This window comes from Ischnura elegans, chromosome 12 (genome assembly GCF_921293095.1).
Source record: "Ischnura elegans chromosome 12, ioIscEleg1.1, whole genome shotgun sequence".
Lineage (NCBI taxonomy): Eukaryota > Metazoa > Arthropoda > Insecta > Odonata > Coenagrionidae > Ischnura > Ischnura elegans.
Window position 1 is genome coordinate 64,136,907 of NC_060257.1, and position 12,633 is coordinate 64,149,539.

Genomic DNA, 12,633 nt, shown 5'->3' on the forward strand with positions numbered 1-12,633 from the left:
TTAAACAATGTGATAAAAATAGACCTAGTGATCACTATTTCTTGTTCTTCACCAGCAAATTTTTATTTCATGCCAGAAGAATGAGTTGTAGAAATTTTCTGCCAAATGTAACTCTATTAATGCCCAAAATACTCTTACTTTTTTGCTATCTGAATTTTATTCGAAGCTGTGATGATGGAATGATTTTCCAAGCTAAACTTTCACTGGGGGGTCGGATGTTATCCATCAGAGTTGAACCCTATATTATCTAGTTCGGAGCCTACGATTGTATTATCACTAGGTCACCGAAAATATTCATGCATTGAGCAAAATACTGAGGAAGATATTTAATTATCCTTTTTCATAGTCTGAGCGTACTATCATACGTAGAACGACTAGTTTTTAGTTGAACTGAGATCACAAAACAAGGTAGCCCACTGTACTGTCGTTTCTTCTGAGTCGGCTATTTTCTCTGCTGTTCTATTTTGGCTGAGTTACGTAGGAATTGCATTAGTTGACAAGTACCATTCGGATATTGCCCACTTAAATTCAACTAAAACCTCAGAAATCAAAACAGTCTACATCTGAAAACGGGACGCTATGTACAGAATCGGCAAAACAAGGAGTCACCTGACTATCTGGTCTGGTTAATTAGCGGTTAAACTTGATAGTTATCGAAAAAATTGCTTCTGTTGAAATGAAAGTATTGATCGACTTCGATTGAGGGAGATTTCCTGCAAGGGAAGAAGAACATGAATTTTTGAGTAAAAAAATATTTCCCCAATATTTATCAATCGTACTAATTATGCCAATGTCTCTTTATGTCATCCCATGATTTCAATAATTCAAACACAGCACTTATAGCTACTGCTCATTTATAAATATTCGGGAAAATATTTACATATATAATTAAATATCTAAAAGCATTATGCATGCAACATGAAATATTGGTTCATCGGAATTTATGCACAAACATTTCAGAATTATGACCCAGCCGTTACCGCGGAAATATTTAGGAGGAGTTTGTTAATTCAGCTTAGCTTTCTCGCGTAACTCTCCTGTTGAAGAGTGTAAATACATCGGTCAATAATTCACTGGTGTTTGTGTTAATAAGCTACCGTGAGTTGAGTTTTTATTTTTGAGATCCATTGATCGGTATAGTTGTTTTTTTATCGCGCAACATTGTTCATGCATGTTTATCATGCCATCTCCTTCCAAATTTATGTCTTAAAATACGTTTGTTGGCTGCGTTTTCAGGCATACCAACCTCTCTCGCTCGCATGATAGATTTCAATGGCAACGAAGCTTACAAATGGCCTCAAACGGGATACTTTTATTAGCACTTATATGAATGTTTCGTTTTTGATCCATGGGTATTTGACCATTGAGATGTTTCTTTTACTTTTCTACTGAAATAAATAGGCAAACGATTTCATGATTTTATTTAAGATTTTTTTGGTTGGTAGAAAATCGATGAGCGAGCATACAGTCTGAACGGAGGATGAATTCTCTCCATTATTCCCATGACCGAGATAGACTTATTTTGATTAAATTTGTTCGTAAAACGCAAATACGTTTTGGTTGACGCGAAGACTCACAATTGTAAACAATTTTTTAAAATCCCATAGACTATTTATATTTATTTATCAGTTATTTACCCCTGTTCGTCGTTTTATTTCTAGTAGTTAAATTGTCTAGCTCGAGGACGCGATAAGGGACTTAAATTTACCGGCAATGCCGAATTAAAAAATTGAATGCAGTATGTAGTGGAACATATAGATTTCCAACTTAAAAAATAGGTCACCGTAAATATCTTTATATTTAACTCATTTTACGTGCTGATTTCGACAGTACCCGATGTTAACATTGGATAAAATAGCAATTACTGCAGAAAGTAATTGGCACGAAAATTGAAAAAGTGGACTTATGGAATTAGTACCTTTTATTAAACTATTTTCGTGGAATGAAATCCTTGGCAGTTTAATTTGAAAAGCCCTAATTCCCCCAAAAAATATGTGCTTAAAAAGTAGACGACGGAAAAAAATTGTCACAAGTGTTACAAGTCTAACTTTAATCCAGTGAATTTTTGTTATCTTTGGAAATGGGGTCACTGGAATCCAATTGCCTCCAGTGTTCCCCGACTTGACCGTGTGACAGACTGGGAAACAGTCGGAACCTCCTGTCTCCTGTCTGAGAAAAAGCAATGTGCGTGGGAAATAATATTTTAATTTGATGACACGAGTGAGTTGATTGACGGAAGCTTCAGGGAAGTAAATTCGTTATCGTATCGATTTCTTGGCTGTCTCTACTTCGTTTTTCGTTAAATGTTTCTGTTTTTCATAGCTGGGGATATATATATTTTACGGTTTTTGTCTCGGAAGTTAATTTGGAAATGTTTCGTTATTGTTAAAAATGTATGCTTATGTGCTTGAAGTAATCTTCCTTTTTTATGAAAGGCACCCTATCGTATAAGGTAGTTTTGGGAACAATTGGGAAGCTTTTCCCCCATTCTCAAATTGAACCTCCTGCTTCAAACCTCAGAAAGGTCTATTACCTATCATTCTCTCCATGAATACTATACAATTCCTCTGATTTCCAACTCTCTAAAAAATCTTCCCTCTAACATGGTTTTTACATTCCCTCTTCAATACCCATTCTATACAAGCCCTCTTTGTCCTCCAAATCTCTTCAAAAAGTGTCCTCTCTATGCCCATAATCACCAGCACACCGATGTTCCTTTTCTTTTCCGTTCACTACACGAACACATATCTTTATATAGTCCCTTATTTATCTCTTATATAATAAGACTAAGAAGTGAGGGAAAAAAGGGAAGTCTTCTAAAATCCTTAAGAAAAGACGGGACAACTTTGTTGGCCACATTATGAGACATGATGGCCTGATGAATGGTATCGTAGAAGGACAGGCGGAAGGGAAGAGGAGCAAGGGACAGCCCCGAATGAGTTACATAGGACAGATTATTAAGAATTTAAAAGAGAAGGACCACGTCACTATGAAAAGACTAGCGGATAGGATAGCGGAATAGACAGCTGCGTTAACACTTTGAGTGTCGGTCGCTAATTTCTATGCCCTACTGAAAAATCCAGCCATTTTTGCTAAATTCGCAATTTTTTTTAAAACATTAGCATCAAAAGTATATTTATATCGACGGGTTTTTCAATAAAAATGGACTTTGCTCTTCTTTATGAATGAGTTGAGTAACATTCATTGCTAAATTTTAAATAAATATTTTAATAAGGAAATCCTATTGTTTTTGAAAAATAAAAAAGTTGCAACAAATGATGTACCGCCATAAAATGCATTATAATTTCACTCAATTTGAACTATTTAAACCATGAAAGTCGTACATAAGCATTGTTCCAAGCAAATCATTCAAAATTCTAGATGACAAAAAGGGTCACTGCACCCTCAACGAACGGTTCTTTCCTCCAAAGAATTTTCACACAAAGTAGGCTGAGATAAGGGTGCCGGTAGCTACAGAGGACTTTTCGTCCTCAAGATATTAAAAGAAATCTTTTTCCATCAATCAGTTGATTTTTGAAATAACAGAACCAATAAGCAGCAAACTGGAATAGTACCATGGGCGAAATATTACAGCTTCGCGCAAACAAAGTCAATAAAATAGATGGACGTAACATTACGTCCATGGCAATCCTCAGAAGGATTAGCAGTACGTAATATTACACCCATGGCACGCAAAGTTTTAAACCAATCTTAGGATTGTTGACTAATGATGATGATATATCTTCTATGCGTACGTATATCATAAACGCCTCTTGTCTTTCCTCAGCGTCCACGCATCCATACCGAAAAGCACTTCTCTTCAGATTTGTCCGTTAGGGCTTTATTCAAGGCTCTACGGAGGAAATACATATTTTTCCCCCAATTCTCGTATCTGAACTAGTGATAGAAGGCGTTACGAATTCTACCATGCGTGTGATCCTAGAAATTTAGATAATGAAGTGTGAATGTTATGGTGGTGTTATAAATGAGGCTTAGCCATATTTATGGAATATTTATGCCACATGAAAACTTCTTTCCTGCATATTAAAATCCTAAGGCAACATTTATCATTTGTTTTTTCGTGTCTTCACTACCCAGAAGTACAATATGGCTTCAAATTGATATTCTCCGAGTCTAATTAAAAATACTATTTTAGAATATTTCTAAATAACCTGCGCATGGATACTCCGAAGCATGAGCGTTTCTCGACTTGGTTTCTCAAATTGCTGAGATAAATTCTCTCTACGCCAAGTGTTTAATTTTTAACGTATCGTAATGATCTAGTTCTAAGCTTAATATATCACTCTTGGATAGCATATTTCCGCTTTCAGTTTAAATCTCGCTTGTTATAAATAAAAATTCAGTTCCATTTCATTAGATACTTCTTGCATCATATTGCGTTTGAAATAAACTAAGATCTCGAAAGGTATATTGGAACACTATTACCAACCTGACATGTTTTTTATGATTTTTTCTTCTCGATTATTTTTCAGTTATTTGTATCTGAAGTATCAAACTTCGCTTTTTATTGCAAACACCAAACTGTCTAAAAACTAAAAATAGTGTATATTTTCTTCCCAATTGGCTACGATTCCCCAAAATGTTGCTTTACGCAATTGATGCTTTTAAATTGATAGCGGTGAGCTACAGATATATGGTTGACCTTGATTCAAATTCATGTGCCAAAACAATGTGTGATGGAAGTACTCTGCTAATTAATTTGTTAATATGGAGGTTTGAGGGCTATCATCTCGTTCCAATATCTTTCTACACTCGCGAGTTAGGTGGTTAGTTTCCGCTCATTTAATTTACCTCATACCCACACCAAGTGTGTCGAGGTTAACTATTTTTTATTGGATTATTTATCCGATTTTTCTCATCTTACCGATGGGAGTGTAATTAATTCCTCAACTCCCGCAGTGATGAATTAATCCAATTAAATAATACAAATCCGAATCATATACCTATATTTTATAAAAATGGAATTTTAATTGAATTTTTGAAATGTTCAATTTTGACTGTTTTTAATGGTGCAAAAAATGATAATCAAGGGTGCGGCATTTTTTCGTCATCGACAGTTGAATGTTGTGAAGAGGAATTTCTCAAAACAATTGACGAAAAGTACAGCAAATACAGTTGATGATTTTCATGGTTCGGCTTTGTAAACACATTCTTCTTGAGCTTCATTTAAAATTCAAATTTATAAAATTTGGTTTACCTGCAGTCTTCATAACTGTCACCTTTTATAGCTCTCATTTTAAGTGTAGCAACCATTTAGTATCCAGAGCACTCGGAAAAAAGTCTGGTTTTGTCAAACTATATTTCTGGAGATATGCGCCTGCATCATGAGAGGAGTAATGCAATGATTGGCATCAGTAAATTAAAAATCATGTGTTTTAGAGCTATGTATAATTAGAAAGGTCTGTGATAACAATGGTTTCCTTTACATTCTTTACATTTCCATCATTTTCGATTGCCATTGTGAAATGCCCCTTCTTCCTTTTTCGCACAATAACATTCTTGTGAACTAAACCTTGCATATTAGTTTTATTATTGCCTAGTGCCATATGAAATGGCAGAATATGTGATATGTATATTTTAAATATTAACCTGTGAGTAATTTACTAGTGTAATATTGGAAGTAAGGAAATAAAACTTTGTAAGGTTCACTATTATTTAATTATGGGCACGACCCATGTTTCGTAACTTGGTTACATCGTCAGGTCCTGACGATGTAACCAAGTTACGAAACCCGGGTCGTGCCCATAATTAAATAACAGTGAACCTTACAAAGTTTTATTTCCTTACTTCCAATATGGAGAGGTTCCACAAAGTAAAGCCTGAAGTTATTAGTTATAGTGTAATATTGTTCAAATATCGTCAAATCGGTTCATCTCTTTGAAAATGATTCTTACAGCCAATTTAAATGACAAAATTGAAGTGTTAACTCATTTTAGAGAGAGTTTAGTAACGTATACAATCGTTTCAGGCTTAATTTTGTGGAATAATGCTATATCCATGATTAATATACAAATGGTAATTTCCACACTTTTTTACTTAACACTTTACGACCGACCATGGTTTCGACACCTTTTAGACCTTGAAAACGACACTAAGTGTCGAAACCATGGTCGGTCGTTAAGTGTTAAAAAAAATAGTGTGGAAATTACCATTATTGTTTTAATCATGGATAGAGTTTATTTAAAAAATCGGGTTCGCTGTGGCTGACTGCTCTTCTCTGTACACAAAAATAAGTTGCTACCAAAGAAAAAACCTTCTTCATTAAGTATTATCTTTAGTAGTTAAAAAATAAATGTCATTATAATTACATATAAAGTACACATATTCGGGAGAAAGAGTCGTTGTAGGTCATTCAAGTTACTCTTCTCGTGGGATGAGGTTGCCATCATGAAATCGATTTAAGAGAACTTTCCTCAGTTCACATGACAGCCGATAGACAAAAATGCATTTCTTGCCCCTAGCTTCTTGAGAAATTAGTGCTTATTGAAACTAATGGTGGCTACAAGTCCTGTTACGTCATTTTAAGCATTTTTTTGACGAGGAAACGTGCTTCTCAATTTTTTAACACTTTATTTACGCGAAATTGTTTTGAACGAAGTCTTTTTCTTGTTGTCATGGTATTAAGCCATCAGGTCCATTGTAAGCAATCATACCCTCTAATAATCTGATGTACCATTCACTATATTTCCACATGTCTATCTCTGTAGTATAACAGCGTATATTAATGTATAATACTTGAAGATCCTTATGTTTAAAATTCCCTTGATAATTAATGGGTTAACATACTTTGAAACTTAGACCATTTACAAAGAAATCATCATTAAGTATTTTATAAAGTATAATCATCTGATATGAAAGAAACTAAGACTAAAGAGTTGTCTGACAAGTTAAACTTCGTAACATATGTGTTGTTCAAAATCGATGGAAGAAAATGTATCTTTTATCCCAAATTCTTATTCAATTTGCTTTTGGGATTCCAATTCGCTTCATTTTGATATCGCTCTGCATCTGCCGATAACGGAAAAAAATGTTATTTATACGCACGGCCAGATTTAGCGGATATACATGTTTGCATTTATTTATAAAATAAATTGATCGCGCGAAAACATTTTATTCGGAGTCGTGACGTAACGAATAGCCGTGTCCCGCGCGAGAGATATTCGGATTGATTAAATAAAAGATTGATTTAGCATCCGTATTTTTGCTGGGAAAACGTCAAGCGCTAAAGGCTTCATTCGGGGACGATACATTTAGGAAAAGCAAGGACTCTTTTCGTGGAAAATTAACGCGCGATTTGGTCGAAGTAAGCTCTTCGAATCTGATTGAATTACTTAATTGCTCCAACTGCGTAACAACCTGCTGGAGTGTGTGGCGAGGTCTTTTGCCTACCTGCAGCTTGAAATTAGGGTCGTCAACTGGATGAATAGTGTCGGGTCCGCTTGGATAAGTTCCCTCTGCATTCCGATGTTTTAGTCTTCTGTAGGAATACCGGTGAAGATGAAAGTTTCAACTACTCTGCTTCCTTACCAAGGGCTGAAGCTTAACAATAGTCAACATGTCGGTGGACTGCTACAATAGGGTAGTTTCCTTCATCAAAGAAAACGAAAGGCATTGATTGCGATTTGTTACCCACCATTACTGTATTCATAATATACAAATTATTTCGTTTTAGAAATACCGGTTTAGACGAATGGCAATGGTCCACTTTTATCCTCATTTGAAAAGGGCCAGATTGGCGCCCATGCGATGCCACTCCACGTGACGTCACAGGGACCTAGTTTCTACACGAGAAGATAGGAGTTATACATTGTCTGAGGTTACCAATGCATGCATGAGGCGCAGAGCACAGGGAAACATATCTTAATAATCACTTATTAAAACTGGCTAAGGTCGGAAAGTTTTCTTCCTTTGATAAGGTATTAATAATCCTTATTTAAGCCAAGCGCTACCAGCCAGCAGGTACTCAGCTACCCGCTAGCAACCTGCGTCGTATCAGCGCTAAGCCTCGTCTCAGGTCACCTCACAGGGCGGCAGCGGGAACGAGAAATACGTCACACGGAGAGATTTCCCGGCATTCATACTTACGCGTCGCGTTTTGGCGCGCTCGAAAATTTTCACTTTTCATTTAATCGAGAAAAATAGATATCGTCATTTAAAAATCTAAAAGCGTGAAATACGAACTCCAGGAGTAATAATCTTTCGATTTAGGCAATAAAAAAATAATAGGAAACCACCCTATTGGAATTATTTTTCATCCTTGTCTACTAGGGGCATTCGTTAAATATACCTATTGGTCATATAATTCAATTGACAGTTGACATTCTATCATGATATTACTTCAGAAACTCCATACTATACCAGGTAGATTCTATTTAAAACTGCGAGTTTTTCTAAAAATTCCGTTCCTAAATTTTGGCCAGCAATGACTGTTTCCGATATCAGTTGAAACCATTAATTCATTATTACTCACTGTCTATGACTGCACATCTGTCATTTTGTTTTGAAATATTATTGAGTGTTGTTAGGTTGAGGTTTTTTTTCGTATCATACTTTTTTGAAGCTTTTATATTTAGAGATTTTGGCGTAGCCATTTCCCATTAGATATTACGTTATTCTCGTGAGGAATTACATGGTGAAGTATATTTGTGTATATTTTGTGTTGTAATATATGGAAATGTTGCTTTGGTATTGCAGTGGTAGAGATTATGTGACCTCGTTTTTTTTCTATCTCAATCTACGTAATACGACAGAGCCAAAAATTATCTTTCAGTCCATACAGTGAAGTTGGCCCAGGATAATGACGGAGTGTCTATCTTGATGATGTGAAGTAAACGGAAAAGCTGATTGAGGTGTATTCAGACTCATCAAACCAATATTTTAGTTAAAGGCGATGGTGGGTGGCGTAACATGGTGAAACTCCTTCATGATGCACAAAGGGTAAGAAAAACAAGACTTTTTCTGTTCCAGAAAATAAAATATATTTGCGACCAGTTTCGATACGGCGTACCATCATCTGGAAATTTCACATATTTGTACATAGAATTTGTATTCTTGAAGAAGTTAGAGGGGCGTAAGAAGTAAGAAGTTAGGGTGGAGTGGAGGTGGGGAAGAGGGGGAGAGTGGGGGGAAGGGTTTTTTTTTTTGGAGAGCCTGATGGAGGACCTGATGATAGCACAAGATGCTGAAACCCGGGTCGTGCTATTTAAAATAAAGCGTGGAATAGAACCAAGTAATTTATTTAATTTATTTTATTCTACTTAAAAATATGTGGAAATGCTAGATGATGATATACCGTATGTGGAATATGTGGAATTGCTAGATGATGATACACCGTATCGAAACCGGACGCAAATATATATTATTTTGTGGAACAGCAAAGTCTTTTTTTTCTTACCCTTTGTGCAATGTTTAAAGTGATACGTGTGATTGGGTGAATTTGAATTGGTGCTCAAGGCGTGCTTATTCTTAATGATAAATTTTATCAGAATTTAACCTTTCGTCGGGCGCAATAGATTTGACAGGCACAGGGAGAATTTTTTTTCTTATTTCTCCTCACCATTAGGCGAATTAGGCCATTTTTGTTTATAGTAGCTTTTTATTTCGACACGCTCTAAGCAACATTTTCCACGTTTTGCATTCATGGCGCCGGATCAATGGCGGATTTTCTTTGCATAGTTAAACAAAATAATGGTACAATTAAGCAAAATAAAAGAACTATTAGCTGAATAAGTTGGCAAAATAAAAAGCACTGGTCTTATAAAATTCGCATGATAAAATACGTTACATATAATGATACTTAATAGCCTGAAGTGAACGTGAAAACACAACATGCTGGATCGGTCTGGGGCCTTATGACAGCATGTAAAAGGTACTATGGATAGCGCGAAAGACATCATCTAAGTGATTGACTACACAAATAATTGTGTTTTAATATTTAAAGGTGTGCCACTGGGCCATGATAAGTGTTAATAATGTTTTTTCACATCTGTGCTTGTTCGGCACATTGCGCCTGAACTCAGCAATTCCGACATTGCACCTGACAAAAGTTAACCTTTTGTCAGGTGATGAGTTTGGTTTCCAGAAACTTTTTTTTACGGTGGAAAAGCACGGAGGAAAGCGTTTTACATTTTGAATTTTACGACCTAGTGATAGTTTTTCTCTAGTTAATTTGCGTGCATAGCCTTACTCAGTTATTATATAATGCAGCTAGTTCACCCACCACCGTCAACTGCGTCGAAATTTTCTTCAGTTGTGGAAGTGAAATACTAAATTACTTTTTTTACTCACTATAATTTTCGCAGTTCGTCATCTATCGTTTTATTTATATTGGACGGACGGATTAATGTCCCCCTGACGGCTAATGGACATTTGCTTGACACATTTTTGAATTTATATCTGGACAAAAAGTTATTTCGGGTGGTCAAGATAAATGGGACACCCTGTATAGTCCTGGAAGCCAGTGGTTTCAATATAATTTTCAATCTGAGATCTGTTTAAAACTAAAAAATTGGACAAAACAAAACCTATAAACATCATATGACTTGCCAAACGAAATACTTTTTTTCTTTTTTTATGCCAAATTCTCCCGCGATAAGAGGAGAGAATTGTAGTTATATTCACAGCATTTTCTATAATTCAAATTCTCGGCCAAATTTAGCAGGGGGATTATACCAATGAATTTTATCGGGTATCCTTTAATACGAGGTGATATATGAACATACGATGCCGATGCTTGACCCAGCACCTTGTAATATTTCTTCCACTTCAAGCTTCGCTTCAAGTGATTGTTTGATTGTGACCCCAATGTGCATTCAACCCGATGTTCGATTTTACGGCTTTGTCTGAAAATCTATCTCTCGTCCAGTTCAATGTAAACTTTGTCTTCCCGTGTTTCCGTACATTTCCATGTGTAAACACGTCGGCGATTGAGTCGGAACTATGAACTGGACCCTTTACACCGCAAAATTCAATTGATCTATCCCCACAGATATTCTCCCAACTCTGACCTATTCTTCGATACTTCCACGCTCGTCTACACTTGTGTCTCTAAGACTTCATTTCACAGCCGTCATCGTTATCATAGACAATATATCATACGGGAGCTTACCTAATCATTTACCTACGTCGTGAGATCTTGTTCAGTGTACTTTTGTATTGTTTTACTGGGATCCCGACTTACAAAAAATATTGGGGGGGCCCAAACCGGGGATCTTGCCCCGAGAATTTTTATAAGTAGTGAGTTTTAAGATTTTTTAAACATTTTAGAAGTGTCATACGATCAATATTAGAACCCTGATAACTCGAATCTCGATATCTGGACACTCTTGGGAAAATCGACAAGCTGACACATTTTTTCCTCACACCCATTACGAATTTTTGAGGGGGCTTAGGCCCCCTCCGGCCCCATGTAGCCGGCGCCACTGTAAACAACATGGTTGAGGCGAGAGAAAATAAAGATTATCTTCATTCAGTTCATGAATGTATTTATTTCCGTAATCGTAAATTAACAAATTTCTCTCAATGGTGTCTTTCGCTCTGACTTTAAATCGAAATTCATTTAATAATTAGGGAATTATTGTGAGGGACAGATTACATCTGCATATTACTCTGAAAGCCACATACAGAGGTGTTTGGCAGGGGATGAACCATCAAAACATGCACCAGAAGATTATAATATTACTTCCGCTTATATCCATAACGCGTCATGTACGCTATATATGACTCAAAATCTATTATATCCTACTTATGAGGGCAATCGGCCTATGAAGCTTGAACATACAAAAAATGCTGTTAGAAATTTTAGGAAAATTCAGGAATATGCATTAAGGAATACATGAGCTACAGTAAGCTACAATACCAGTCAACTAACCTATTTTTAAGCTGTAAACCTGCCGTTAGTCTCTCTTATTGATCGCGGTAAATATGAAATTCTAAATTTATCTGTTCTACAGTCCATCTCCTTTACTTTACTTTTGCGATCTGACCTACGTAGTGTATTGGCGATCGTAATATATGGTCAATGTCATCGGAAAATAAATTGTTCTTGGATTTATATAATTGGTTTAGAACAGTCTTCAATCTACGGTTAATAGTGACTCCCATTCGGGGTGTTCTAAGAAGCCACTGACACTAAAAAGACGGCTTTTCACGTACCTGGCTGCTCTTCTATGTACACAAAAATTATTTGCAACCAAAGAAAAAAACCTTCCTTATAAAGCCATTTCCTTAGTAATTAAAAGAAAACGCGACAATTACCGCCAACTTTTCATAAGTTTGTGGCGTCAAAACACTTCTGGTACATTATATTGTTGAGGTTGAAACGTTCATTAAGGAAGGCAATCCCTCCCAAATCCATTTAAAAAATAGCATAAACAATAAAGAGCTGCGCGAGGCGGAGGTATTTCGGAGAAGCGGTGACCCGCTTGGCATTAGTTCTTGGCGTCATAAAAAGATATGGGGCATAAATATGTATCCAAATTGACAACTAAAAACATTGGTGAGCGTGTGAGAATTTTTAGGGGACCCGCGTTTTTGGGAATCTCCAAGATCTGAAAACAGGTTGAGACATATTTTGAGTTTTCTCGTCGGATTGGCGCTATTGGTGGAATTTTT

The 12,633-nt window shown here is 36.1% G+C and overlaps 1 protein-coding gene across 1 annotated transcript in view; it reads left to right on the forward strand.

Annotated features, from left to right (window-relative positions):
* Nucleotides 1-12,633, forward strand: part of LOC124168911 (lachesin-like) — a 1,190,944-nt gene that overhangs the window by 27,004 nt on the left and 1,151,307 nt on the right. The gene's annotated exons all lie outside the window — the stretch shown is intronic.